Source organism: Mobula hypostoma, chromosome 17 (assembly GCF_963921235.1).
Source record: "Mobula hypostoma chromosome 17, sMobHyp1.1, whole genome shotgun sequence".
NCBI lineage: Eukaryota > Metazoa > Chordata > Chondrichthyes > Myliobatiformes > Myliobatidae > Mobula > Mobula hypostoma.
Window position 1 is genome coordinate 38,549,313 of NC_086113.1, and position 20,347 is coordinate 38,569,659.

Sequence of the window (20,347 nt, forward strand, 5' to 3'; positions counted from 1 at the left end):
TTTTGTTAAAATTACATCAAAACAACCACTACGACTACGTGGCATCAGTGAGCAACATTGACAAGCTGGTGATACATATGTCTTAATGATGGGGACATGGTTCAAAGAAAGGCAACTCAACATTAAGTTACAAGGAGAGAACGGATAGGGATGGCTTATTTTCCTTGATGAGAAAAAGGCCAAGTAGTGACCTTATGAAGGGTATAAAACAGGTAGATAGTCACAACCATTTTTCCCCTGGGCAGGGTAGTCTTAAACTCAAGGGTATAGGCTTAAGGTTTAAATTGGATCTGAGAAACTAGTTGTTCACACAGGGGATGGTGGGTATATGGAACATTCTGCCAGAGGAGGTAGGAGAGGCAATACGACGTATATTTTTTAAATACTGTAATTGGAATGGTTTATAGGGATATAGATTGATAGGGATCTAGGTCAGTATGGACGTCCTAGGCCAAAGAGTCTGTTTCCATGCTATATAACCCAGTGACTCCATGACCATAAGTATTCACTCAGGGAGAAAAACTCAAACCTGATATTTACTGGCCTTCAGACACAGAAGTCCTTGATACCTTTTATTTTTGTTGCATGGTTGCAAGCAGCATTTGTACCAGTTCAGATTTCATTTTTTTTTAAATTACGAACTTGGTCAAAAACGGTCTATTAGCCAGCAAGGAAATCAGAACCTTGTTGCATCCAACGTTCAGAGAAAGTGCACCAGAATGTGTCAGTGACCATCCCTGATTTTCGCTGGAGTGGCAGAGCAGCTGGAGTCCACACAAGTGCTTAGCAGTACACCCCACACAGATCAAACAGCCCCTTGATCTTTGATCAGGTTTACTGCTCCATTCCCAATCATTCCAGCATTCCTTTGAAACTGATAGCATGCAACAGATGGCATTGTATTTGGAACTCTCAGTTACTAAACACTGACCCAGTTCCTTAACACTGACAACACTCTTGCTGTGCTCCAGCTCCGGGATCGGGTCGTTGATCAACTATGGAGAGAGATAAGTGATCCCAATGCCAATCTCAGGAACATGAACAGAAGGTGTTTGAATGTCAATGAGCCTGAGCATTGAAGAATCCTTCTGAAGGAATTAATGGACGAAGAAAAATGAAGATACTGCCACAAGCGCAGGGTGTTAATAGCTAGAACTATCAACGTACCTGTTATCCCCATGATCTTATGGCATTATTTGAATGAACTACATCATTCATGTAAAATAAGACCAAAAATTAGAAAATTGCAGGAACTTGTATGGAGATTGGCAGCTCTGCCCAATCCTCAAGGAATCCCTAATCCCAATAGTAGCCGTAGAATTCAAATTCAAGTGAGTAAAATAAATTTAAGATTTTTATTAAATAATAAGCCTCAGATTAGTGGCCAGATAGTCACAAAACCTAGCTGTGTCCATAACTTCCTTCAGAGAAGGAAACATCATCCTACTCTGGGCTATATGTGAATCTGTAGCCACTAATGTTGTTAACTCTTAAATGTCACTTAATTTCATGGGCAGACAATATATGGTGGAATTGCTGGTGATGTCAACATCCAATAAATGAGTAAATAAAAACACTCACTCACTTCTACAAGCTTGTGCTCCTGTTCTATAGGACCACATCTGATTTGTAATACAATTTCACTTTCCAGCCTTTGGTCTGTATCTTTTGTTCTCTTTATGTGACATTGATATCTACTGTATACATTGATTTCATTCTCAGGAGTTCCAGTTGTCCACCAGAACCCCTGCTCTACAGGGATTTTCCCCTTAGGTTGCGCAAAAAGATACTTCCCATGTCCCTTTCGAAATGAGCTGATGTTAAAAATATGATCCTAAGAGATTTTTGTATTTACTGAAAGAATGTGGCACCTAGTGGTAAGGACAATATTAATCATCCACCCCTAATTGCTCTAACGATGAACTATCACAAAATGCTGGAGGAACCCAGCAGGTTGTAGGGTCCTGATGAAGTGTCTCAGCCCGAAACGTGGACTGTTAATTCCTCTCCTGAGATGCTGCCTGACCTGCTGAGTTCCTCCAGCATTTTGTGTGTGTTGCTCTGGATTTCCAGCATCTGCAGAATCCCTTGTGTTAATGATAAACTTTTTTTTTTTAATTACTGAATTACATATACATGCACTCATAACTGATGTTGGATGGAGAGATCTAGTTTTTGAACCAAGTGATAACTAAGAAACAGGGATATATTTCCAAGACAGTATGGGCAGTGACCTGATTGGAAACCTGCAAGCGTTATGGCTCTCATACTCATGCTGATGTTCTGAGAGCCAAGTTCACAATTTGGAGTGGTGCTATTGAATCAGCCTTGGCATATTGGTGCACGGTATTTTATAGGTGGTCATATTGCAGCCGTGTCAACAATAACCAGTGTAGTTTCAATACAACCATAAAAATCAACTTATTTTAAACTTCTACGAACTTTAGTCAACACCACTCAACATTCTACACTGATGGGAATACAAGCCAACTTGCTATAGCTAAGTAATTTAGTGTTTGGACTCAATAATGTTCTGATGTACGTGTGTTGAGCACTTTCCATGGACAATACACCCCTCCCGCAGTATGATGTCCAAAGCTAAATTTATTACCATAGAACAAATCTGCCCTAAAAAACCTTCTTCCGTCTTGTATTTCATGTTATAGAACAGAGTTGGAATTCCTATTCTGTGAATATGTGCCATATTGAGTCATAATCCGAGGAGGTTGTGCTTTCTCTTTCAGCTTTCCAGGAGCAATAAAGAATCCCAGGACTCCATGACACTCATGCCTCTTTTTCAGCTGCTGGAGAAACAGCAATGGCTCTCGTGGAAAGTGGGTGAAGGAGGTAGTCAAGGATGGTCCAGCAGATAAGGAACCTTAGCTCTTTCATATATGGGCCAGCGTAAATGCATGTATAAGTGAACCAACAGAACTTCCTAACCTTCAACTTGATGCACACACTGGAGCATGACCACCCGCTGTATGTCATCTAGAGTTTTACAAAAACACCTCACCTTAAAATGACCACACAGCCATATACTACTCCTAATCCAGAATTTCAGGGTGTTCCTGGACAATACCTGAAGGGAGAGATCTGAATGTCGTTCAGTTACCAAGGTCATTGCTGCAAAGTCTTGCGCTCCTTGTTCTGAAAAATCAAGATGATAACACTGTGATCTAATTTCTTTTTTATCAGGAGGAAGATTTCACGGGATTTCCTCTTCCCAAATGCTTTCTTGACGTTCACAAAATTCCGGAAACTTGTGCCCTTTCCAGCCCTGTGGGAGGCTCCCAACAATACAGGTGCACACTGAAACTTACAAAATGTGAATCAGTATCAATATTTCAAGAGCCATTTCACAGCAATGTAGATATCAGCAGAATTCCAAGCACAGCCTTTGGTTGTTTGCAGAATATTCTGTTTGATGATTAAAACCTTAAACTAGAACTAATTTTGTGGTCTCTCTGACAGCAGAGATCTTTGTATACTTATGTCGTGGGTTACCTTTAACTGGCATTTCACGTTGGAGGAGTAATTCATGAACTGTCTCTGCAAACTGCTCTAAAACTATTCATAAAGTAATGCAAACCAACATCAGCATCCTCAGCAATAAGGCCTTAATTAAGCTCCATGGATGGACAACAGTATTTGCATGCCTGACATTGGACTCTCAAAACATGCAGTCCATTTCAAGCTATGTGGATAACAGAGGACATACATCAAGGATACCCTCAAAGCTTTAGTAAAAATAAAGCATCCTCACTGACTTGTGGGAGTTGCCTGCGCGACACTAAACGAAGTGCAAAAAGAGCGTTTGGTATGATTCTGAGAGCCTCCACTCTTTTTGTCACAACCACACAAAAACTCAGCAAAAACTTCAGAAGAAGTAAACTATCTCTCAGAAGAACACCTGCCATTCAAACATTTCCAAGACCACCTGAGGCAGGATTGATCATTCCCATATTGGCCTCATTAGTGCCATCAGAACTCATTGAACTGGAAGAAGATCAAGTCATCTTTGGTTCTAGGGGACCTCCTACAAAAAGGAGCACCACGTCTAACTTAATTTGCCTGCTCCTAAATCTGCACAAAAGATACAAAGATTCCAAAAATTATGCCTTTTCAATTATGAAAGGGTGTAGGAAGAAGGAACCAATAAAGACTTCCCAGTCATGAATGATTCAGGACAAAGAAGCACTCAGAAATGGTCCAAGTTTCTTAGCAAATTCCAGAGCTTTAACCTTGTGATCCAATTGATAGAGGAGTGCTGCCCTTGTCTGTTAAAGAACCCCTGAAATTGATGGGCCTTTACCGCTCCTCCTAATCTCACTTTGCTCCCCTCCCTTACTGGGGAAATATTTTCATTATCACCAGTCATTGTATGAACTGCCACGCCCTGCAGGTTTCCCTCAAAATCACACTTATGCAAGAGAAAGCATGGGGAAGATTAATTAAGGTGCAGGAATTAAAATTTCCCACTTCCTCTGTCTAAGTTTCAACACCTGAACCACAGTCCCACCAAGTTACAAACTGTTTAGACTCATCTACATGACTTTGCAAAAGTCCTAGCATGTGTACGTACATTTCTAGGGTGCCTAAGACTTTTGCACAGTACTGGAGTAATTTTATATATTGTACTGTAATGCTGCCTTAAAAAAAAATTTCATGATATATGTGACAGATGATAAACCTGATTCTGATATGGGTCTCCACTGTGGACTGAGTGGGAAGGGGGCAGCGAGAGGGGAATCATGATTGGGAAAAGGGGAAAGGAGCAGGAAACGCCAGAGAGCCATTCTGTAATGATCAATAAATGAATTGTTTGGAATCAAATTACCTTGCCTGTTGTCTCAGGGCTGGGTGTGTCTTCACCCACACCAACCCCCACCCCAGCACTCTTTTCTGCCACCTGTCCCACACCTCTCTCGCGGTTCTGTACCCTCCCCATTCCCAACATCCGTTGTTCCAGCCAGATTTACAAACTCGCTCTCCACTCCACGTTGACAAATACAGTACTGTACGAAAGTCTAAGGCACCCAAGCTCTATATATATATGTTTGTACTTTATTGATTCCAAGAGGGAGATTCTTTAATTCTTTCATTACTGCAGCAACATTTAAAAATACACTTAGCAATGTGCAGACTTAACTAATAATAATTTAACTTAATATATATATTTTTTTCCATGTTCTTCTGCCCTACCCAACACCAATTCCCTAATCCCAACCAAAGTTAAAACTGCAAATTAAGTATTTGTTGTCAGGGAATGGCAACTTTATATCCTTTTTTATAATGTATGGAAAATAATAACTCATCCCTGATAAATAATTATTGTATGAATGTATTCTCAAGATTTTCCTCTGATTGCAGCCATGTTTTTTTTCCCCATGTATATGGCTCTATTTCAGGTTGCTTTAAAAAATACACCTTTCTTATCTCTGCAGTTCAATTGCTGAGGTTGGATTGAGTTATTTTTGTTCTGGTTTCCCCTCAGTGCCTTTTATAATCATTTTCAGCTGATGTCTGTATTCTTCCAGGTGTTTCAGTTATGCGTATTGCACTTGAAATTAAGCTGGTTAATGCAAGGGTCAAACGTACAACACAATTTTAATATTGGATTCCCAATTGTGCAGTGTAATTCAGATTGGTACAGCAATTCTTTATAGTCTACAATAAAAGTTATTACCAGTACAAAGCTTCTGCAACTTGTATTGCTTAACATCAAGAAAAAGCAGACACCTTCTGCTTCCTATGGACATGACTGAGCTACACCAAAACCCGAGTGGGTCCACCCCTTCCTACCCTCAGTACTAACTGCAATATGATTGTACAACTGACACAGACTTAGAAAGCCACATCGTTCATGAAAGCAAACCTATCTGATTAGTAATTCTACAAGAGAAACACATTTCCATAAAATCTTTGCACCAATGATCACTTATAAACATAAATCTAAATGAGATCACGTTTGATAATCAGAAATTGTAAGCCTTGCACCTTATTAAGAACTATATATACTCAGTGACCATTTTATTAGGTAAACCTGTACACCAGCTTGCTAATGCAAATATCTACTCAGCCAGCCATGAGGCAGCAACTCAATGCATAAGAGCATGCAGACATGATCAAGAGGTTCATTTCTTCAGACCAAACATCAGAATGGGGAAGAAATGTGACCTAAGTGACTTTGACTGTGAAAATGATTGCTGGTGCCAGATGTGGTGCTTTGAGTACCTCAGAAAGTGCTGACCTCCTGGGATTTTCATGTGCAGCAGCCTTTAGAGTTTATAGAAAATGGTGCGTAAAATAAAAGTGTCCAGTGAGCGTTGGTGCTGTGAGGGAAAGTGCCTTGTTAACGAGAGAGATCAGAGGAGTTGGGCCAGACCAGTTCAAGCTGACAGGAAAGCAACAGGAGCACCTGTGAGTGTAAAATATGTTGTACCTCGGTGTGGATGGGCTACAACAGCAGAAGACCACAAACATACATTGAGTGGCCACTTCATGATGTGCAGCAGGTACTTAATAATGTGACCACTGAGTGTAGATGTGACCTTTGCATTGCATCTGATCCAGTAACAAAACAGGTCGTGCATTTTGATATATGTGGTACCACTAATGTACCAAAACATACTAACGCACTTCATAGGAACATTAATATTTGACAACATATCAAGCAAAGAATTAATATGACAGGTGAACAAATGCCTTAGTCAAAGAGAGTACATTAGTTGAGAAGGGAAGCTCCTTCCATCGTCGCAATGGCATTTAAGCTAAAGAAATGAATGCTGGACTTGCCAGCAATATCAAATCACCCTGAAAAAATAGTGAGACCCAGGAAGGTATAAAAACATGAAATATGATACTTAAAGCAATATCCAAGATATTGCTTGATAACCCAGGTTCATCTATTCATCTCGATACAATTACTCAGTCACAGAATCCATCAAAATCATATCCAGCTTCCTTCCATTAAAACCACTATCAGGAATCTGTGATGCAAATTAAATCTTGACTCAGGTCCAAAGATTCTGCTCCATTCGCATTCAGTTCAGATTTCTGTCACAATGGAGAGCATTCTGAAGGAAATCCAAGCGGAGAATGAAAACAAAGCATACTTTCAAGCTCGGTGAAAATGCCCACTGTTGGTTCAGCTTGTGCCACTGAACCCATTATGAACTTTTCCCTTTCTCTCTTTGTCATATTACTCTACTGTGCTTCCTACTCCCACTCGGCCTGAAACTAAGAAGGTACGCCAGCAGCTTCACTTCATAAAGAGTCTGAGGAGATTTGCAGACATCCACCGACGTACCGTGACAGGTTGCATCACCACCTGGTATGGAGGCTCCAATGCACAGGATCAAAAATGGCCACAGAGGGTTATAGGCTCAGCCAGGTCCTTCACAGGTGCAAGAATCCCCACCATTGAGAATCTCTTAAAAAGGCAATGCCTCAGGAAGGCAGCATCCATTGTTAGGAACCCTCACAATCTAGGACATGCCCTCTTCTCATTCAGGGAGGAGGTAAAGGAGACTGAAGATACACACTCAACGTTTTAGGAACAGCTACATCCCCTCCAACATCAGTTTTCTGAACAATCGGGAGACCCATGAACACTACCTCACTATTCCTGTTTGTACGATTAATTTAGTTCTTTTTGTAGCCGACAGCAATCTTTTTATCTCTTGCACTGTACTGGTTTAAGAAGGCACTGGGGAAGCACAGCGACAACTTGCTGGCAGCAAACAGAACTATTAACTACCTCATTTATCACACTTTGTCTCAAAAACAATCACTGCAATCGATAGCATGTTACGTCCCATTTGAAGTTGAGCTCCTGAAATGAAGTCTTGAGGTACAGGACCATCGTGGCGTGGCCCGGCCCAAGAGCATGGAATGAGCCATTGTTTGGCCATTGCTGATTCTGAATTGGAGGCCATTTGAAGGGACAGAACTGAGGTGAGGCAGTAGGGCCCAGGCCCGAGAGTGAGAAATAAGCCAACGTTTGACCAATTTAAGCGCCAGGCCACATTGGAAATGTCAGGTACAGGCTGAATCAAGGCGGCAGGGCCCAGGCCTGAGATAGAATCAAGGCGGCAGGGCCCAGGCCTGAGATAGCATCAAAGAAGCAGGGCCCAGGCCTGAGATAGAATCAAGGCGGCAGGGCCCAGGCCTGAGATAGCATCAAAGAAGCAGGGCCCAGGCCTGAGATAGCATCAAAGAAGCAGGGCCCAGGCCTGAGATAGCATCAAAGAAGCAGGACCCAGGCCTGAGATAGCATCAAAGAAGCAGGGCCCATATTGAAAAGGCCATGAGGCAAGGAACAGGCTGGTGTTCTGGTCGCTGCTCACAAGGTTTACCATGGACTCACTTTCGTGAACTTCAGTTCTGAAGGTTACTTGCTTAAGTTTTATTGTTTGCACAATTTGTTTTTTATTCCGCACATTGGGTGTTTGACAGTCTTTTTAAAAAAATGGGTTCTTTTGAGTTTCTTTGCTTTGTGGCTGCCTGTAAGGAGTCAAATCTCAAGGTTGTGTATAGAATACATACATAGGTAATAAATATACTTTGAACTTCGTACTGCTACCTCAAAACAACAAATTTCACAACATATGACAGTGATAATACACCTGATTCTGATTCTGAAAATATTCATCTTTAGACCTTCGTAGATTGTACATCCCAGGCCTATGCTGCCTTTACTGGCTTGGTATCCTGCTTATCATAATTCACAACAGTGATTTTGCATCAAAAAATGTATTTCAGAAACTCTGAGGAATTACGTAATTACAAGATCTTTAGTTTTCTTTCAAATGAATTTAATAATTAAAGGAGTAGGTCATTTAGCCTCTCAAACTTGATCCACCTTTCACTAAGATCACTTTTTATCTATGTTTAACAACCCATTCTTCACCTTTAGCCCTATATCGTTTGATTACCCTAACATCAGGAAAGTTATCAGTCTCCATTGTGAATACAATCATTGACTAAACCTGTACCTTAGAAGGGAACAATTCTTCATCTTTTACTTATACTTACACTTTATTATCACCAAACAATTGATACTAAAACCTACAATCATCATAGCAATATTTGATTCTGCACTTCCCACTCCCTGGATGATGAAATTTCTTCTCATCTCACTCTTACTTGAATCTTACAGTACAGTACAGTACAGAAGGAGTAGAAAATGCCAAGATGTAGGTACGTCCATCTAGAAACATGAATTTTATTTTAAATATGTACTTGATTTTTTCCTACACTTCACTATTGTCACAGTGTACTTTCAGCTGTCAGCTCAATCAGCTCAGAAATCTTCTCTTGAAATGACTCCATCTCTTGTCCCCTAAGACATCTAGAACAGCCAGCTTATTTGACTAAGCTTTTAAATCATCTATCCTAATATTTATTATGTTGGTTATGCTTCATTTGCCGAGCTTCAGGGTGTTTGGCATTATGAGTGCTATGCAAACCTAAGTCATTATTTCACAGAAAATCAGGAGAGCTGCTCTGTTTACTGGTCATTATTTACCATGCAATCGTCATAAGTAAAATTAGAGTATTTAATGTAGGATATTACAAATGGATATTTGACCTCTAAGTTTCCTGCAAACAACATTTTGGCCAACTAATCACAATATCTAATCAATATTCGTTTGAACCCCAGAGGAGTATATAAGCCGGCATTCTGAGGAGACAACACCCTCAACTGCGCATTGATGATGGCTTTTCGATTGGAGCCAAAATGTCTGCAAATGTTTTGCCAAGCTTGGCAATCAACCAAACTTCCAAATAACAAAATGGTTTAATGTAAGAAATCTGGAAGCCAAATTTCCATCAGCAAATTGGTTGGAAGCTATTTGGGGCAAAACTATCATCATAGAAATCTATTATTTGCACCCTTCTTCTCTTTTGAAGGTGTTTACTCATGCTACTAGAGTAAGCTCACTTCTCATGTTTCACACTGTTATTAGGGGGAAATGAGAGATATATTGACAAAGGAAGTGCTACATCATGAAAGTAGCTTATCACAAACTCTCAGAAAACATGGCTATGCACTTAATTCCTCCCACACTTTGTATCTAATAAAGTGACCACTGAATATACTTCCTCAGGAAGCTAAAGGCATTTGGCATGTTATCATCAACCCTTCGCAATTTTTATTGATGTTCCACAGAAAACATTCTATCTGGATGCATCACAGTTTGGTAAGCAACTGTCTGCATGTGACCGCAAGAGTTGTGGACACAAAATAATCTGCAGATGCTGTAAAAGATCAAAGCAACACTTTCAGTACGCTGGATGAACTCAGCAGGTCGGGCAGCATGTTAGAAATGATGAGTCGTCGTTTCGGGCCGGAACCCTTCGTTGTGGACGCAGCTCAGCACGTCATCGCAACCAGCCTCTCCTCCCTAGACTCTGTTTCTTTCTCACTGCCTCACTGAAGCAACCAAGGTAATCGAAGGCCCCACCAACTTCAGAAATTCTCTCTTCTCCCCTCTTCCACTGAGTAGAAGGTGCAAAAGCCTGAAAGCATATTTCACCAGGTTCAAGAATAGCTTCTGCCCCACTATTCTATTAAATATTTCCCTAATACAAGAAGATGGACTTTTGACATCACAATCTACCTCATTATGATGTTGCACTTTATTGCTTACCTGCAAACACTTTCTCTGTAACTGTTACACATTTCATTCCGCATTGATAATCTTCAATTTTGTTCTACCTCAGTGGAATGTGTAATGATTTGATCTGTATGAACAGTATGCAAAACAGGCTTTTCACCTTATCTTGATTTCTGACAACCGTAAACCAATTCCAATTATGCCACAATATAAGGGTGTCAAAGTTCAAAGTAAATCTATTATCAAAGTATATGTCAGCAAATACAACCCTGAGATTCACTTACTTACGGGCATACTCAGTAAATCCAAGAAACATAAAAGAATCAAAGAAAGATAGCACCTGGACAAACAACCAATGTGCAAATGACAACAAAATGTGCAAATACAAAGAAAGGAAAAAAATAACAATAATTAATAAATAAGCAATACAAATCAAGAACATGAGATGAAGAGTCCTTGAAACTGAGTCCATAGGTTGTGGGAACAGTTCAATGGGGCGAGTGAAGTTATCTCCTCTCATTCAAGAGTCTGATGGTTAAGAGGTAATAACCTGGTGGTGTGGGTCCTGAGGCTCCTGTACCTTCTTCCTGATGGTAGTAGTGAGAGGAGAGGAAGGTCTGAATGGTAGGAGTACTTGGCAATAGATGCTGCTTTCCTGGAACAGCACTCCGTGTGGATGTGCTCAGTGGTGGGGAGGACTTTACTCGTGATGGACTGGGCTGCATCCACTACTTTTTGTAGGCTTTTCTACTCAAGGGTGTTGGTGTTTAATGAGGGTCATGCACCTTACCCCACGTTTAACTCATTTTTTCATACAGTGTTGTCAATACATACGCCAATTCCAGAACCATCAAGGCAAGAGCAAAACCACAGGATAAGCAACCACAAACTACACACAAAATAACAGTTAGGCAAGAATATTATTCTTATTATCCTGGGCCCCTATATTGGCAATTATTCCATATGTACACAAGGGGTGATTGATAAGTTCATGGCCTAAGGTGGAAGGAGTCAATTTTAGAAAACCCAGCACATTTATTTTCCTACATTTACACACTTGGTCCAGCGGTCATGGAGCATACAGATCCCTTCTTTGTAGGAGTCGGCATCTTTGACCTCCAGAAAGTGGTCCACAGCAGGGGTGATTGATAAGTTTGTGGCCTAGAATAGAAGGAGATGAGGAGAAACTTCAAACTTTCTGCATTTTCACTCAAAGAGCTGAACTGCATGTGCATGTAACAAGAGCTGTATAACTCATCTCCTTCTACCTTAGGCCATGAACTAATCAATCACCCCTGCTGTGGACCACCTGCAGGTCCAAGACACTCTCATTACATACATGTGCAGTTCAACTCTGAGTGAAAGTGCAGTAAGTTTGAAGTTAATAACTTTACGATACGGATCCCACCTCTACAAAGGAGGGATCCGTATGCTCCACGACCACTGGACTAAGTGTGTACATGTAGGAGGGGACTATGTTGGAAAATAAATGTGCTAGGTTTTAAAAAATTGACTCCTTCTACCTTAGGCCACAAACTTATCAATCACCCCTTGTATGTCACAGTTTGCCAAAAGTAAATTGGGGGAGAAATGTGATGCACCCTTTCTGGCTGGATGAGTGTGTTGGGGGGAGGTGGATGCATAAGACACTTGAATGTTTCATTTTTATGTAAAGATGACTTTTTTTTGGTTTGTAAAATTGTAGCATTATAAAAAGTTTGCTTCTCTCATAATATAAAAACTGAAAATATCTAACATACTATGGTATTCATCATCTCTGCATCAGCTTGCAGTCCAATTCAATTTATAATTTAGTCCAACTTGACGTAGCCTTTGGCAAACTAGAATATTGAAGATTCGGTTCCCCTGGTGTTATTCCCTGGGGCTTATTTATCAATCATCCACTGAAGATCAGAATGCTTCCAGTGATAGGTGCAGCTATGAAGCGCCCACAAGGTAGAGCCATCCACATGAATACACACAGAAAAGACAGGGGAGAGAAGAATTACGCACAAGTTCTAGGTTCCTCAGAGCGCACAGGAATCACCAGTGTCACAAAAGAGAGAGAAGAAAAAATGAAAGCTGTATTCTATGTAGGCAGAATAAAATTCTATTCATACTGCTCTACTCTCCTATTTGGTGATAATCAAATCATCCTGAGGCTTATCATTTGCACATTTTAAGAATTGATCTAAAGGTTGGCTCCACTTACCCATCAGGATTTCTGCCGTCACTTCCGCAAACTAATTGTTCAGTTGTAATTAGCCAAATAGCTAAAAAAAAACACAAAATGTAACACAATGTAAATGTAAATAGATGCCATTATTCATTATTGGAAAGGCCAATTCACATACTGCAATATTTGCAGAAACATACAGCACAGTCACTTTGCACCATAACAGTTGATATTGACAACATTACAGTAACTAACAACAACAATTGGTAGAGGAAATCAAAGTTCAAAGTAAATTTATTATAAAAGTATGTATATGTCACTATATAAAACACCGCGGGCATACTCAGTAAATCCATAATAGAATAATAACAATAATAGAATCAATGAAAGACTACATCAATTTGGGTCTACCACAGTAACCAGAAATCTCTATAGGAATAAACAGAAGATGTAATAACAGAACAACTACAGCAACAAGCAAAGTAAGTACTGCTTTATTCTCAGTACATCTAATCCAATGATTCAATGTGATTTAGTACAATACCTCTATATCAATAAACAATAATCTAGAGCAATGATATTTTATTTGTGTTACATATATTACTGAAAGGTGACTACTTAGTTGCTAGACTGTTTTCAACCTTCCAATTTCCAAAAACTGAACTGGTTCTCTGCTAATACTTTGCTGAATTCACTTGGAAGCCCATTAGGGCTCCTGTGGAGTTATTTTTTGATGAGCACAATGATAGTGTACATTTCATTACTGTCTGCCAAATATGAAAGTCTAATTTCTACAACTTCAAGGGACTTGAAAAGTTGATCGCCAAAATAGATTAGATATTTCTTCCAGTAAGAAGGGTTGGAGTAAACAGTTGTATTCAAATTCGAGCATGGTTATAAAAATGTACAGATGCCCTTAGCAAATTTATTGGCATCCGTAAGGATAATAGACTGAGCATGGGTGCAACCAGGAAGACAACTTCGAGTAGGGGTTTATTGTCTTATGCACAAGTACATGTATGCACAGGTGCAGTGAAAAACTTGCAGCAGCATCATAGGCACATAGCAACAGAATAACATATACTGTAAGCAACAATCATAAGCACGAAGTAAATTAAACATAAATTATGCACAATCTTTATAAGAAAGAACACAATTAAAACAAAAATAAGTTCACTTCAGTGTAAAGTTTTCAAAGTGGTCATAGCGTCGCTAAACTGCAGTGATTAAGGTTTCGCCAGTTCATGAATCAAATGGCTGAGAGGAATTAGCTGTTCTTGAACCTGGTGCTGGTTATGTTTTGTAACTTAAAAACTCTAAACTAATTCAAAGGAAGACACATGAGTCCAAAATGCAAGTATAATCAGAATCAGGTTTAATATCACTGACATATGGCATCAAATTTATTGTCTCTGCATCAGCAGTACACTATAGACTGTAAATTCATTCTCAATAGAGGATACATCTCAATTATACACACAGTATACTATATAATACAACTACTAAATACAGACATCCAGAACATAGTAAATTTTAAATTCTCCCATTCAGGCCTAAAGATTTAATTGGTGTGGAAGATTTCTTACTCTTGTGGGATAATGCCTTTCCTGACAATGTGGAACACTCTGCTTGGCAGATGAGGACTTGTGGCTATGAAAACAATCTCAGGTTCTGTGGCCTCCTCTTTGGTGGTTGTAGGAGTTGATTCTAAGACTGCAGATAGTGGTTCTGACAGCTCTGGACACTTCTCCTCTGTTTTTTCCTCTTCTGGTTTGTGCATCTTGATCTTTGGAAGTTCCATTAAGTTCACTGGAGTATTCTCTTATTAATCCTTCTATTGATTCCTTTACGATCTGGTCTCTCCTCTTGGTTTCCTTATCCACAACTTCATCTGACAAATCCTCTGTTTTTGTTTCTCCATTGACTCCTATCTTTTTGGCCTTCCATTAATTCAGTTGGGTTTTAGTCTTTACATCTACTTTTACCAGCAGCTTTTTGTCCCCCACTTGAAGTTAATGCAATAACCTTATGCATGCAGAGCAAATTCTGGTTCTTTATACTCACAAAAGCTGAATGCTTGCAACTTTCCTGAAGCTCCTTGAACTCTCTTCCAGTTTAAAACCAAGACATATTTTGCAAGTAACTCCCTGGATAACATATCAGAAGCTTTCTCAGATATGTTGCCTACAAAAACTGTTGCAGCTGGACCACTGCTTTTGGCACTTCCGCAATTTCTCTGAGCAGTGTGGTCCAATATGCTTTCAAACCAGAGTCAAAGAGGTTGACACCAACACCTGCTTGTCCTCTGTTGGGCAACGGTTCATGGTGCTCAGCATGGAGACAATTGTGGCATCATCCAGTACCTTCCTTAATTCATTTTCAGTTGCTTTCATAGCAGGGAATGTAGCTTGCAAATAATGGATGGACCTCCAATGAGTTGTAGTAGTCTCTGCCAATCATGCCACCATAATGCTGGCCCTCCTGATTTTACGGCATACAAGCTGAATGTGGCTTGTTGCTTGTTGTATTTCACTGTCATGAACACCATTCCCACAGGAGTTGACTTCTCTTAATTATATTTTCTTAGCTGGATATCTGCAGACTTCAGTTTAGTATCTTTGAAATGCTGTTCAAACTCATTTGAGGAATGACTGAAGCAACCAAACCGGTGTCCAATTCCATTTTAATTAATTTGCCGTTCATTTCTGGTGCAAGCCATATTGCTTGCCTAATATTAGTTTTCATAGTATAAGTCCCAAGGCTAGCCAGTCCTGTGTCATTATCATCATTATCAGATTTCTCATCAACATGCAAGGAACTGTACAAGACCATCAAACACTGGAGACCGCACACCCAGAGGCTGCCTTCATTGTCGCTGGTGACTTTTAAGCGAGCTGATGAAAGTCTCACTGAAGTTTTGTCAGCACATCCAGGCGAGCACTCGTGGAGATAACACACTTGACCACTGCTGCACTCCCTTCCGCAACGCTTACAAAGCTCTCTTTCACCCAGCTTTTGGAAAATCAGATCACTCTTCGATCCTGCTTTTGCCAACGTACAGGCAAAAACAAGGGGCAGCCATAGTTGGTCCGACCAATCAGTCTCCATGCTGTAGGACTGCTTCGATGACATCAACTAGAATGTCTTCCATGATGAGGATGTCTCCGAGTTCACAGGTGGAATCAAGTGCTTCATCTGGAAGTACATCGACGATGTTGTCCCCCAGAAGTCTGTCACGCTCTTCCTGAACCAGAAACCCTGGATCAATAGTTCCATGCAAGCAGCACTTGTCACACTCACCTCAATAATAAGCAAATGCTTTGAGAGGCTGGTCAAGGTCTACATCTGCAGCATGTTACCACCCAAACTGGACACCCTACAATTCACCTACTGAGACAACCAATCGACAGATCGACAATAGCCACTGCTCTACATACCGTCCTTACACATCTGGAGAAGAAGGATGCTTATGCGAGAATGCTGTTCTTGGACTACAGTTCAGCATTCAACTCCATAATTCCATCCAGACTTGACAGGAGGCTCAGAGACTTCGGCCTTGACCCTGCCTTGTGCAGCTGAATCCTGGACTTCCTGTCGGATCGCTGGCAGGTGGTAAGAGTGGGCTCCTTCACGTCCACCCCTCTGACTCTCAACACAGGATACCTATGACTGTGTCATCACCCACAGCTCTAATCTGCTAATTAAATTTGTCGATGACACTACATTGATTGGCCTGATCTCAAACAATAATGAGGAGGCCTACAGGGAAGAAGTCATCTCTCTGATGCAGTGGTGTCAAGAAAACAACCTCTCCATCAGTGTCGCAAAAACAAGGGAGCTGGTTGTCGATTACAGGAAGAATAGAGATGGGCTAACCCCTATTGAAATCAATGGATCTGGGGTTGAGAATAAACAGCTTCAAGTTTCTCGGCATCCACATCACTGAGGACCTCACATGCACTGTACACACCAGCTGTGTGGTGAAAAGGGCACAACAGCACCTCTTTCACCTCAGACGGTTGAGAAAGTTTGGTATGGGCCCCCAAATTCTAAGAACTTTCTACAGGGGCACAATTGAGAGCATCTTGACTGGCTGCATCACATCACTGCCTGGTATGGGAAATATACCTCCCTTAGTCGCAAGATTCTGCAGAGAGCAGTACGGACAGCCCAGCACATCTATAGTTGTGAACTTTCCATGATTCAGAACATTTACAAAGACAGATGTGAGAAAAGGGCCCAAAGGATCATTGGAAACCTGAGTCACCTCAACCACAATCTATTCCAGCTGCTACCATCTGGGAAACGGTACCACAGCATAAACGCCAGGACCAACAGGCTCCGGGACAGCTTCTTCCACCAGACCACCAAACTGATTAACTCACGCTGATCTTAGTGTATTTCTATGTTACATTGACTGTTCTATTTATCATAAATGATTATAAATTGCTATGATTGCACACTGCACATTTAGACAGAGACGCGACGTAAAGATTTTTACTCCTCATGTATGTGAAGGATGTAAGAAATAAAGGCAATTCAATTCAATTCAACTGTCAGCATACAGATTAATGCTCTTTTTGAAACTACAACGTGACTTTTTATCTATTTCCCTTCCTTTTCAGACCACTTATTTTTGTCTTACAAAGACAAAGGATGAGGAAGCAAGAGGCTGAATAGGTCTGTAAATAGTCCAGCTAACTATCTCCACAGATCTTTATTACTCACTGTATTCATCAGCAGATGCTCCAATGTAAATTGGAAAGCTATTCCAATGGTTGGGAAATATAATCTAAATTTTACAGCAATAAATTCCAATTAAAGAAAATTAGTGTTTAGGACCGACCTTTATTCCTCAGCCACCAGTTCGACTGTTTGGCCATTTAACTCATTGTTGCTGTGGGATATTTCTCTGTGCACAAATTAGCTGGTACAACGTTCCAATATAAGTATAAATTAAAATTTTAGAGCATAATGATATGTCTTGAAAATATTTAAAATAACTAAAGGTAATCTCTCTATATCACTTCACTACTTTAGCACCTTCACTTCTTTAGGAACAACATGAGCTGTCCATTTATAGTCAGATTACACATGCACCAAGCTTTCAGAACCATTGAAAAGCACCGTGGTGTTACACCAGGGCCAAAGTTACTGATCTGTGGGATTTTTTATGAGAACCTGAAGAGAGATGGGGTTTAGGTTTAGCATTTCATCATAAAAGCAGTACTCCACAACAATGCAGCCAGCCCACCCTCAACGTGCACTCACACACCAGTCTTGACAACACAGTCAAATCTCCAGCAAATATCAGTCTATGTTATTCAGATGCAGGATGTGAGCTCTAAGCCAATAATTGACAAATTGAAGGCTCTGAATTTCAAATAACAATGTTCTAAATGATGAATTGAAGCCAAATGATTTAATGCTTTCCTTGGTATTTCAGGACTTCCTACAGCTTTTAAGAGACTCCCAGATTTTACCCAGATAATTTGTTAATTACTAGGTTGAATTAATTCATTGCACTTCTAGTTTGGGCTTGCCAGTTCAGGTCAGTAGAGTCAATTGAAGTATCTGCAATGTAGTGAAGGCCTGGAGCTGTTCCATAATGATTTTACTAAATCAATTCCATCTGTGTCTGCTAAAAAAAAATTCTCTTGCTCAATCCAAAAATGAAAATCAATCCATGTTGTTCAATATCAACTTCTCACTAAATGGACTCTACCGTCTGCCATATTCCTACACTCTAGTTTCATTGGAGTAACTATTGGACCTGAATATTCCACTATCTCTGATTTCTACCTGAGTCAAAATCAGGCTCTTCCAAAACTCCACCATACATGATTTGCTGCACTTAGCAACACTGCTTATCTTGTCTGTGATTACATGCCCCCTTGGTAGAGGACAATATTTTAGAATGGGAACACTTCTCGTCAAGAAAATTAAATGATAATCAAAAAAAATCTGTACCTGTTGGAAATCTGATATAAAAACAGATAATAAAGATTAGCTTTATGTACGTGAAACATCAAGGCATACAGTGAATGCATCATTTGCGTCAAATGATATCAATGAGGATTGGACTGAGTGCAACCCGCAAGTGTCGGCAGATTTCCAGCGCCAACATACCATGCTCACAACTTATTAACCCTAACCTTTGGAATGTGGGAGGAAACCAGAGCACCCAGAGGAAACCCACATGGTCACAGGGAGAATGCACAAACTCCTGAAGACAGCAGGAGGAATCGAACCCAAATCTTACAGCTAGCACAGTAAAGCCTTACGCTAACTGGTACACTGTGCTGCCCTTACCAGACAGGACTCAAGAAATTTTACAATTAACTTCAATAATCTGAATCAATTCAGAAAGAAATATTTGAGCTATAGTTCCTACTATTCCACCTCTGTGTGGGGGAAAAATAGGGATTAAACATGGTGTGTCACAAAAATTGAATATCCCATGGATATGCACTTGCACGTAGATTGGGGGATGCATCTCATCTTTAGAGAGTTGTGCTCCTGACAAGATCTTAAAAAATAAGGCTGAAGGGAAAGAAGAACTATTGGGGAGGAAATGGGAAAAAAAAATTAAAATTAAAAATCTTTTTAGGAACAGTGTAGGAGGCACAGAAATCGCTCTCTGGGAAAAACTATACCTGGACTGCTCTTCTGAAATAGGAAAAATCCCTCTCCTCCTGAAGGACTAATTATAACTATCTTCCTGATATTGCAAAAGCACAAAAATAATCAAATACAAGTTGTGGGTGTGGGACTTGTTGACATCAATTTTTCATATCAGAATGTCCAATATAAATTTTATATAATTCCTTTTAAGACGAAAACTCATTAGTTAAGTATGAATCAGTCAGTTTTTGTCGAGTTTCTTAGATTGGCAATAAACCCTCAAGCCATAACACAAATTGCTGACATATTACTTCAAGGTGCTATGTCTGAAGAGACAAATTAATGAGATGCATTCTTTCCTGCAGTTAAAATCATTTTTTAGTTGGGGAAGAAGAATTGAGTTGATCTATCATTAAGTTGTCTTGAAATGAATTTGTCATTTCAAATTACATAAATAAAGTATTAAGTGCTTGATTACAGAGTACAAATTTTGTTCGTGGGTTTTCACTAGAGTATTTTGAACTGCTGTCATTGAATGAAAAACAGATTTAGATTCATATTTGCATGTTCATTCCCCTAATTGGTCAATGCCTTGAGTGCTCTACACCACAATAACATTTTTCATTTCATACTGCACCCTCAGCATAATAAACCATCCCGAATACTTCAGAGGCACCAAAACATTAAATGAATTGCAAGTAAGAACACAGGGCCAGGAATAACATATCTTAGTTTTGTTTTTACTTTAAGCGATGCACATGCGTATCACATGGGGGTATGATGACATACACCATTCACATTTTACATATAACCTCTAACTAATTATTTAAATGATCAAGAATGCTTAATCAAACAATATATTTACAATAATACTGAAATATTAAATCCACTACACCCTTCCTGCTTAGCTATAAACTCCAAC

The 20,347-nt window shown here is 39.9% G+C and overlaps 1 protein-coding gene across 3 annotated transcripts in view; it reads right to left on the reverse strand.

Moving 5' to 3' along the window:
- Positions 1-20,347, reverse strand: part of zgc:158766 (uncharacterized protein LOC100009641 homolog) — a 357,736-nt gene that overhangs the window by 189,212 nt on the left and 148,177 nt on the right. For 2 of the 3 annotated variants that reach the window (XM_063069726.1, XM_063069725.1), the window contains exon 2: positions 12,838-12,898. The exons of the other annotated variant lie outside the window; for it this stretch is intronic. The gene's annotated coding sequence lies outside the window, so the exon portion shown is untranslated. The remainder of the gene's footprint in view (positions 1-12,837; positions 12,899-20,347) is intronic. 3 annotated transcript variants of the gene reach the window in all.